The sequence below is a fragment of the Paramormyrops kingsleyae genome, chromosome 8 (assembly GCF_048594095.1).
Source record: "Paramormyrops kingsleyae isolate MSU_618 chromosome 8, PKINGS_0.4, whole genome shotgun sequence".
NCBI classification, from domain to species: Eukaryota; Metazoa; Chordata; class Actinopteri; order Osteoglossiformes; family Mormyridae; genus Paramormyrops; species Paramormyrops kingsleyae.
In genome coordinates, this window is record NC_132804.1 from 35948792 (window position 1) to 35958708 (window position 9917).

General features: G+C 46.8%; 1 long non-coding RNA gene across 1 annotated transcript; it reads left to right on the forward strand.

Moving 5' to 3' along the window:
• The first annotated feature begins 541 nt into the window (after window positions 1–541).
• On the forward strand, window positions 542–2763 carry LOC140592210 (uncharacterized). The gene is made up of 3 exons (XR_011992494.1): window positions 542–1077; window positions 1231–1323; window positions 1733–2763. It is a non-coding gene; the product is annotated as an uncharacterized lncRNA (long non-coding RNA).
• Window positions 2764–9917: the final 7154 nt, after the last annotated feature.

Genomic DNA, 9917 nt, shown 5'->3' on the forward strand with positions numbered 1-9917 from the left:
GCTGAAGTACATTTCTGGAGTGTTAAAGATTAAAAGAAAAAATAACAAGAACCGTACAGAAACGAAAACCGTGACCCTAAAACCGTGATACAAACCGAACCGTGGGTTTTGTGAACCGTGCCACCCCTAGATATGACTATAACTAAATGCACTCTTGAATGCCAGAGATCTAACATTTCACATTCCCAAACAGTACCTCTTTCAAATCTGTCTGGGTCCTTCATACTTATACTTGCTGCTCAAATGGCACGGCACTTTGCCCCCACCTTTCATCTTGTCAGTTGTAGACAGCTAAGATACACTATATGGACAAAAGTACTGGGACACCTGGTCATTACACCTACAGGAAAGTTTATGACATCTCATTCTAAATCCATAGGGATCAATATGGAGTTGGTTTCCACTTTGTAGCTATTACAACTTTGTAGCTATAACACCTGTCACACTTGTGTCTGTGGGAATTTTTGCCCATACATCCAGAAGAGCATTTGTGAGGTCAGGCGTTGATGTTGGACGTGAAGGCTTGACTTGCAATCTTTGTTCTAGTTCTTCCCAAAGCAGTGGTGTAGTCTACGTGATACGCTGGTATACGCCGTATGCCCACTAGAAAGGCTTAAGAATTTCCGTATAACCACTAAAAAGTGGCCGATGTTACGTGGCAATCCATGCGTGTGTTCATTACATTCGCATTCATGGACAAGCGAAACTCCCCTTTGCTTCTCTCCGCTGCTCTCTGCTGCTGCGTCACCTCTCCTCCTGTTGCCAAGACTGAGCCAATGAGCTTACACTACAGCGCACTGCTCTGCGATTGGTCTGGTATTCAGCGGCTCATTTGTAATTGGCTGGAACGGTGTGGGCGGGAACATATGAAATTCACTCAGGAAGAGAGCACGGAGAAGCGTCGCAGAAACTAGCGGATGAAGATGAAGAGAAAACAAGCGACACTTTTTGATTGTTTTTATAAACCGGCTCCTCCAGCTGTAGCAACAGAGACAGCCTTAGAAGAACCCACCACCACCAGCTTGACGGCTCAACACAAACATAATGAGACTGACGTCAGCGTTACTCCTGCCCCTGGTAAGTACAAGTGGCTTTTTTTTTAAGTGGCTAGTTTACAAAGTTGTTAAAGCTAGCTCAAGTATGTCATCACACAGCCTAGCTCAGGGGTAGGGAATCCTGGTCCTGGAGAGCCCATAGACTGTATTGTAAAACCATTGTTTATTTTTTTAGATGGGAGCTCCTGGCCAGCCGTGTGGAGTGAGAGTCAGGCTAGAGAGTTCCAAAACAGACATCCTTGGTTAGGATGGAGGGAAAGAAAGCTAGGTAAAGCAGATGTTAGAAGAAAAACAAATGTGCCTATGAAATTTAGTTTATGAAGAAAATCTGTGATGTTTTGTGTATATTTAATGAATGATATAATTTATATAAAACTAAATTTGATTATTTGTACATAGTATTTTGAAGTTAGAGAGTATAAAAGTTGAGTAAAGTAAGTTATGCTTGGCAGACATTTGACAGTATAATTTTTGTAGCTCATGGGAGTCATTAAAATAATAGAAAAAATAAAGTTTGATCACTTCATTTTCATCTCTTGTTTGTAATGGTGTAAAATGGTTTGCAGTTAATGATTAATTGTATAATATATGTTGAGAATGTTAAATTAGATCAGTAGATGCTACTATTAGGAGAGTTTTAAAATGATACAATTCTGATCATTTTTATTCACTTGCAGGATGTGAAGTTTGCAGCACCACCAAGTCAACTGGTGTCCTGACAGAAAAGTCATCAGGTTCCAGTGAGAACCGAGAAACGGCACTGTCTTCACTCCGGAACAAGATTCGGCGGCATGAGAATTCCAGGGCTCATGAAATAGCTCAGGAGCTCACACAAAAATGTGGACAGGATTTGCTTGGAAGTATGGTGAGGGCTGTATCAGACACTGTGCTGGCCGAGACGGATGCTGTGTTCAGAACAGCATATTATATTGCAAAGATGAACAGACCTTTTACTGATCACGACGATCTCATTGAACTTCAGGAAAAAAATGGTGTGAACTTGGGCACTAGTCTACACTCCAGGTATAGTTGCACAAAAATTGTTGAACATGTTGCAAGGGAAATGCAGACAAAAATTGTGAACAGCATTGTGTCTTCTATGGCATTGTGTCTTCCGAATATCGGTATCGGTGCATCTCTAGTAATGTTTTTTGGTATCTGCCAAACCCAGACTTGTCCATCAGACTGCCTGACAGAGAAGCATGATTTGTCACTCCACACAACATGTTTTCACTATTCCAGAGTCCACTCCATCCAACGCTTGACATTGCGCTTAGTGATGTGAGGCTTGAATGCAGCTACTCGGCCATGGAAGCCCATTCTATGAAGCTCCTGGCACACAGTTTTTGTGCTGGGGTTAATGTCAGAGGAAGTTTAGAACTCTGCAGTTATTGAGTCAACAGAACTTTGGCGACTTTTATGCAATATGCACCTAAGCACTGGGCGATCCCACTCTGTTACTTCATGTGGTATGTAGTTCCAAAAACGCTTCCACTTTACAATAATACATGGGAAAGTGCCTGAGAAACATTGTCAAAAAAGTTGCTCTATGTAATGCCACCCTTAGAACTACATATCCCAGAAGCCTGCTGCACTCAGCTCCTTTAGAAAATAATATCGGCTCCCAGGAACCAACAGGTAAGTTTCCCCACCACAGACAATTAACATTATTGCATTAAAAAATGTAAAACAGATCATAATGCTAAAGTTAAAAATCCTCTTCACATAGTTGGCCACCTTGAATGTTGAGATAAACTGTGTTTTGTGTATTTGAATCAGAATTGGCAGTGCTGGAGTACTGATTCTGCAGTGGGAAAATGCTCATTGCTGTTTCGGCATCTGCAATAAAATGATGAAAACAGTAAAATTTGCATGTAAGTTCTTTTCATTTAATTTGAAAACAAAGTCTGTGACATGGACATTAGCTCTGTCACAGCACACTTTGTCAATGTGATGTAGATATAAGCAGAAAAGGAATGGATCAAATAAAAGCAGACATGATCGCTTGATTACTTTATCTGGTTTCAATTGTCCTCCTTTTAACAGAGAGGCATGGTGGAAGTACAAAAAAACAGTTCACATTGTGGCTCGGTTAAGACAGGAACTTAATTCAAAAACAAACAAGAAACAAAAGGAACCGCAAGGGGTCTAAACACAGATAGGAAGAACTAAAGCAGGGAGCACCACTTGATCAAACACAGTAGCACAGGCACAAACACAAGACTAGGTACACCAAAACAACTACAATGACCAACTGAAGAATAAAGCAAGGGCAGGCACTTAAATACAGACATGACAAGGATTAACAAGAGACAGGTATGGGTAGTAACAAGCACTAGGAATACAAGCACAGGTAAAGGCAATCACTAGATACATAATCAAACATCAGGGGATAACAAGGGAAACTAAATATTAATACAAAATAGGTAGTGTCACGATCCGCTCCATTCGATCCCGATGTGTGCCACGCCCACCTCGTTACCTCGTGTGATTCCCTGATTGTTCTCACCTGTGATTCGTTACCCTTAGCCTGTCTCCTGTATTTAGTCCGTGTCTAAGTCAGTAGTCCCCAGTTCCGTCATTGTATTGTCATGTGCAGTTCGTTGTCCGTCAGTCTGCCTGCAATAAACCCCGTCTGTCCTTATTTACGGCTCCGATTGCCTGCTTCCCGACTCGCCTTCTCCGCAAGTGTGACAGGTAGTAATGAAGCAAAAATAATGAACTGTAAGAAAAATACATATAAACCCAGGATATATAAAAACATAAACATCAAAATATAAACTCTCTGGCCAACCTCGAACCTAAAACAAAAAGGATACCTAAATTACATGGTAGGCCACTCAACTCTTCAAACTATAAAAACATACTGTAGCGTCAGGCAGACAGAAGCATCGCAGGAGCAGAGAGAAACACGGACACTACCTTGCCGGGGAGAACACACTCTTTATTGGTAGTCCTGAAAAGGACTATATCTGTCGTGATCACTGTCGGACAAGCAGGCAGGACGCGGGGAAATGACCAAGCAGGCAAGCGAAGATCCACGAAGACGGGTTTATTCAGGACAGGCAGGACAACACGGTTACCAACATTAATGACGGATGTAGGGATACTGACACAGACGCGGACTAAATACACAAGACAAGCAGGAAAGAACGGGTAACAGGTGATAACAATCGGTAATCACACGAGGTAACGAGGTGGACGTGGCACACATCGGGATCGAACGGAGCGGATCGTGACAGAACCCCCCCCCAAAGGCGCGCACTCCGGGCGCGCCTCAGGGGAGGCGGCGGACGAGACAAGACCAGGGAAACAGGACCTGGAAAACAAGAGCAAAAACATCAACGAGGGACCAGGAACAAGACAGAGACACAGAACAGGAACAAGGACCAACAGAAAGACAGGACCTGACAAAGAACAGGAAATGCAGACAGGCAGACAGAGAAGGGAGACACAGAGGGAACACCCACAGGCGATATGAAGGGGCCAGGAGTGAACAAAGGAGGAACAGAAGGACGAGGAGCAGAGACAGGCGGAACGAAGGGAGGAGGAGCAGACAAGAGAGACCAGACATGAACGGACGGAGGACAAAGGGGAGCCCAGGGGAACCCAGGCAGGCGAGGGAAGGCAGCCGCAGGGGCCGCAGGCGGACGGGAGGCCGGAGCCAGAGGGGACCACACAGGGGGCAAGGAGACAGATGGAGGGACTGACAAAGGAAACGAGGAGGGAGCAGGAGGGAACAGCGGCGCAGGCAGGCAGAAGGGGGAAGCCGCGGCAGGAGAAGGCGCAGCCGGAGCCAGGGAAGGCGCCATCCGAAGCCCAGCCGGAGCAGGGGGGCCCGGAGGCGGCCGACGAGGCACCGACAGAGGGACCGTAGGAGGGCGATGAGGCACCGGAGGGGGACCTGGAGGCGAGAGCCGAACTGGCGCCGCAGGACCCGCAGGCAGCCACTGAGCCACAGCCAGGGGCCGAACGGGCGACCCAGGGGGCAGGGTGGGCGGGACCCGGGCCCGACGCCTGTGTCCTCGTCCCTTGCGGGACACTGAAAGGCGGGGTCCCGAGGGGCGTCGGCCTTGTCGGGGCAAGGGCGAAGGAGTCATTAGGGTTTGGGGACATAGAGGCAGGGCCTCTGATGAGGCAGCAGGCACGGTTGCAAGTGGTGCGGCCGGAGCCGGGGACAGGACTGGCTGGAAGGGAGAGCCGGGCAGATCAGGCGCCAGCAGGACAGGCGAGACGGGCAAATCAGGCGCCGGCAGGACAGGCAGATCAGGAGGGGGCGCCTCAGCAGGTGCCTCGGCCGTGCGGCCAGTAGGGGGCACCCCGGGCAGAGCGGCTTCCTCCGCTGCAGGCGGAGGCGAAGTCAGGCCCTCGGGCGGAGCTGCAGCGGGCACCCTCAGTTCCTGGCCAGCAGGGGGCGCATCTGCGGCCACCCCCATCACGCGGTCAGCAGGGGGCACATCCGCGGCCACCTCGGGTAGTACCGCAGGCAGAGCGGTGGCAGCTGCAGGAAGCGGTGCAGCTGGAGCTGCGGGCAGGACGGGAACAGGCGGGTCCGGAACTGGCTGGACCGATGAGCAGAGCTGCACGGGAGAGGCGGCCTCGGACAGGGCCGCGGGCAGGACAGGAGAGGCGGCCTCGGACAGGGCCGCGGGCAAGACAGGAGAGGCGGCCTCGGACAGGGCCGCGGGCAGGACGGGAACGACGGCCTCGGGCAGGGCCGCGAGCGTGTGGCCCGCAGGGGGCGCCTTGATGGGCGCCGCCATCACGTGGTCAGCAGGGGCCGCCTGGGCAGGCGCCTCGGGCGTGCGGCCAGCAGGGGGCGCCTCGGCAGGCACCGCCAACACGTGGCCATCAGGGTGCACCTCAGCGGGTACCTCAGGCTTGCGGCCAGCAGGGGGCGCCTTGGCGGGTGCCGCCTTCATGTGACCAGCAGGGGGCGCCGCAGCAGGCACCTCGGGCAGAGCGGCGACAGCAGCTGCAGCAGGGGTTGCTGCGGGCCAAGCGTTGGCAGCTGCAGGTACCGCAGGCAGGACAAGCGGGTCAGGCTGGACAGGCGTTGCCGCGGGCAGTGCGGCGGCAGTAGCAGCAGGTGCTGCTGGCAAGTCCGGAGCAGGCAGGTCCGAGATAGGTGCCAGGATCGGTGCCGGGTGTGCAGGCGCTGGCCCTTTAAGGGCCTTGGGGATCCAGGGAATCGTATCCCAGACGGCCCTGGCCCCTTTAAGGGCTAGCCGCGTTCCCCGGAAGGGGGAAGCTGCCCGCGAAGGTACCTTCTCGGTGGCGGTGACGTCCATGGTGATCAGGGATTCCCCCTGATCACTAACAAGGAGCGGAGCTGAGGAGAGAGAAGCGGCTCCCAGGAAAATGGTTAGGGCTTCCTCTGATGCCCTCTCCTTACGCCTCTTCTTCTTCCTCCGGCTTGGGGTTGGCGGTGGCTGCGCCGTCTCCGTGACGACGGGCGACGGGGCTTCAGTCCCTGCTCTGGACCGCATAACGGGCGGAGTCCTCACCGTTGTCACCCGCTGCACGAGCTGCCGGAGGCTTTCGTGTACCTCCTCCATAACGGGCACGTCTCCGTGCGGGGACATTTCGCTAAGGAGCGTCCCGCTCCGGCTGGCCAACTGCAGCGCTACAGGGTCCTCTTGAACCTCGGGCTGGTTTAGCCAGAACACCACCTCCTGTAATAAGCCGATGCGCCGCCGCTCGGCTTGTGGAGGCGAGTCATTGTTGAGATCCGTCATTCTGTCGTGATCGCTGTCGGACAAGCAGGCAGGACGCGGGGAAATGATCAAGCAGGCAAGCGAAGATCCACGAAGACGGGTTTATTCAGGACAGGCAGGACAACATGGTTACCAACATTAATGACGGATCTAGGGATACTGACACAGACGCGGACTAAATACACAAGACAAGCAGGAAAGAACGGGTAACAGGTGATAACAATCGGTAATCACACGAGGTAACGAGGTGGGCGTGGCACACATCGGGATCGAACGGAGCGGATCGTGACAATATCAGGCACCTAACGAGCACCAATCCAGTTACATACAGGAAACACAAGGTTGTCAGATGCTCAACTGTAAGATGCATACATGGTGGGAGATTTACGTAAGCTAATTACACATGAGGATCGGACAGGGTACACATAAGACACAGGTAAACACACGCGCAACAATAAGGAAATATAACCATTCACAATAACAACAACAATACAAGGGCTATTTACAACTGTACGCGGGGCATGCTGGGACATGCGCCCCGCCAGTGCTACAATATGGAGAAGTTGTAAATAATTGAGATGTAGACTTCGTTCCATTTGCTTGTTTTATGACAACAAGTGTCCCGGTTGCCAGCCAGCAAACGTGTACTCTCATCTAGGTTTTTTCTTTACCATAAATATCCCTGTACAGGTGCATTAGACTACTGTATATGACAGAACTAATGGAATGCCCAGCAACATCTGCTGGCGAAATGGGAACTGACATATAGAAGAAGGCAGGACAGGGACTCATCCGGACACTACTGTATATTTCAAGGGGTGAAGGAAGTGGTAACCCTACTAGGAAAAGTTAACAGAGGTGATGAGTCCATTCCTTCATTTTAACCGATACCTAATTTCAGATGGTCATATAACACCCTTTTGTGTCCTGTTGTCTATTTTATTTTTGTTAGTTAGTCCCTGTGCTGAAGCCAGCTGTCTCCTTAAAGCAGGGAATGTGCTAATATCAAATGTCTTACAAATGTCAACTAGATAACTGCAGATTCTCTGAGTAGGGAGAGAAGAAGAGACACAACACAGAGAGATCGGTGAGAGACAGAAACAATACAAAATTACATGTTTTTTTTTTAGAAAAGATCTTGCAACTACTCATAGCTTGTTTTAATCCAGATTTTTCTGTCAGTAGATGCTTAGCTAAATGACTGAGCTTGTTTTACTATCAAGTTATTAAAATCTCTCTGTCAATCCTGACTGACACATTGATCAGCTGGCTCTAGAAAATGTCTTTAACAGATTAGACATTACACTTGTAGATCCACGTTTTGCCACTGAGTTGTAAGGGGCAATTAGAATTTTGGAATCTGATTCTGCAATCAAGAGCATGCAAGTGGCAAGTCATCAGGTCCAGATGGATACCCCATTTTCTAAGAAATTTTCCCTCCAACTTTCCCCATTGTTACAGACTATTTTTGTTGAGTCTTTTGTAAATCACTCCTTACCCCCCACTATTTGTCAAGCATACATTTCATACATTTAAAAAAAAGATAAAAATCCTCTAGAATGCAGTTCACATCTTCCTTTTAAATGCAGAACAATCTAGTCCAATCTCCCGTTTGTATGTAGCCAAAATCCTAGGGAAAATTCTGGCTCTGCCATTGGAAAAGGCACTTCCATTAGTTATTACACCTGATCAAATAGGCTTTATTAAGAACTGACATTCACTGAATTTATAAATATATAAATTATAACCTTATATAGTTATAGTTTATAGTTATAAATTTAACCTTCAAAAAAGTTAACTATGCCACTTGGCACAGCAAATATTTATGCTTCTATCTCTTCAACAAATTTTTTAATTACCCAGAGAAAATTTAAATAGCTGGGGAACTGAATTACTGCTACATTTAAAGACCTTTATAAGGCAAACTATTTGCCATTACTCTCTCATCTTAAATTAGATTTTGAACGGTGACACTCGCTTTCATTATCTCTTGGTGGAAGAATCTATATAATTAAGATGACTGTTTTACCAAAGTTTGTATATTTGTTCCAGTGCCTTCTTATTTTTCTTATGAAATCCATTTTAAGAATCTAAATAGTCAAACTGCAACTTTTATTTGGAATAAAAAACAGTCGCAGTTAATAGGGAAAATTTTACGGAGACCTTGTAAATTCGGAGGCACAGGTCTCCCAAAATTCTTACTATTCCTGGTTCACCAATATAAGAGCAATGTCGTACTAATGTCCCTAACTGGGTAAATACAGAAAGGGAATCTATTGCATCTACTATTTTTATTTCAATATTATGTGCCAAATATCTTTACCTCATTTGATTTCTAGCTTCACATTGAATCCTGTTGTGATACACTCTATAAAGATTTGGAATCAATTTAGATATCACTTCACAATTAGTGACCTCATTTACTAAAATATTTATGTTTACACCTTCAAGAATGGATGATGCCTTTGATATATGGTCACAATGTGGTATTACCTAAATATGACATTGCTCCGTTTTTGTCTAACGTTAAACATTACAACGGATCATCGCACTTGCTTTGCCAATAATTAGTTACACATCACATCTCATTTCTCTTCATAATGATTAGCTTAATGACATCTACTACATTGTATTGATTTTAATGTATCCCAACACTTAATGTAACTTTGAATTTATTTGTATTTGTTTGTTGACTTTTGCTGTTGAAGTGCTTTATTGTATGGTTTTGTATTTGCATAATGTAATTGCACATCATTGAACAACACTAATTCCTGTGCAAAACTGCTATTTAAGAACACTTATAACCAATTAGTAAAGTATATATTTTATATATTTACCAAATAAATAAAAGGAATACATATCCAATGACCATAATAAACAATCATTTAAAACATGTTCAAATCTGTAACCTGGTTGAAAGTGAAGTGAATGTGATTTGTGATTGTGGTGAACATTCTGAAATCCATCCTCTCCATTTAACCCAGTGAAGCAGTGGGCGGCTTCATGTGGTACCTAGGGAGCAGCAGGTGTGGATGATACTTTGCTCATGGGTACCTCACTGTGCTCAGTGTAACTATTAAACTAAATTGTCAATGAAAAATGAAATCATTTTGGTGATAATACATAATAAATAAAAATAACTTGA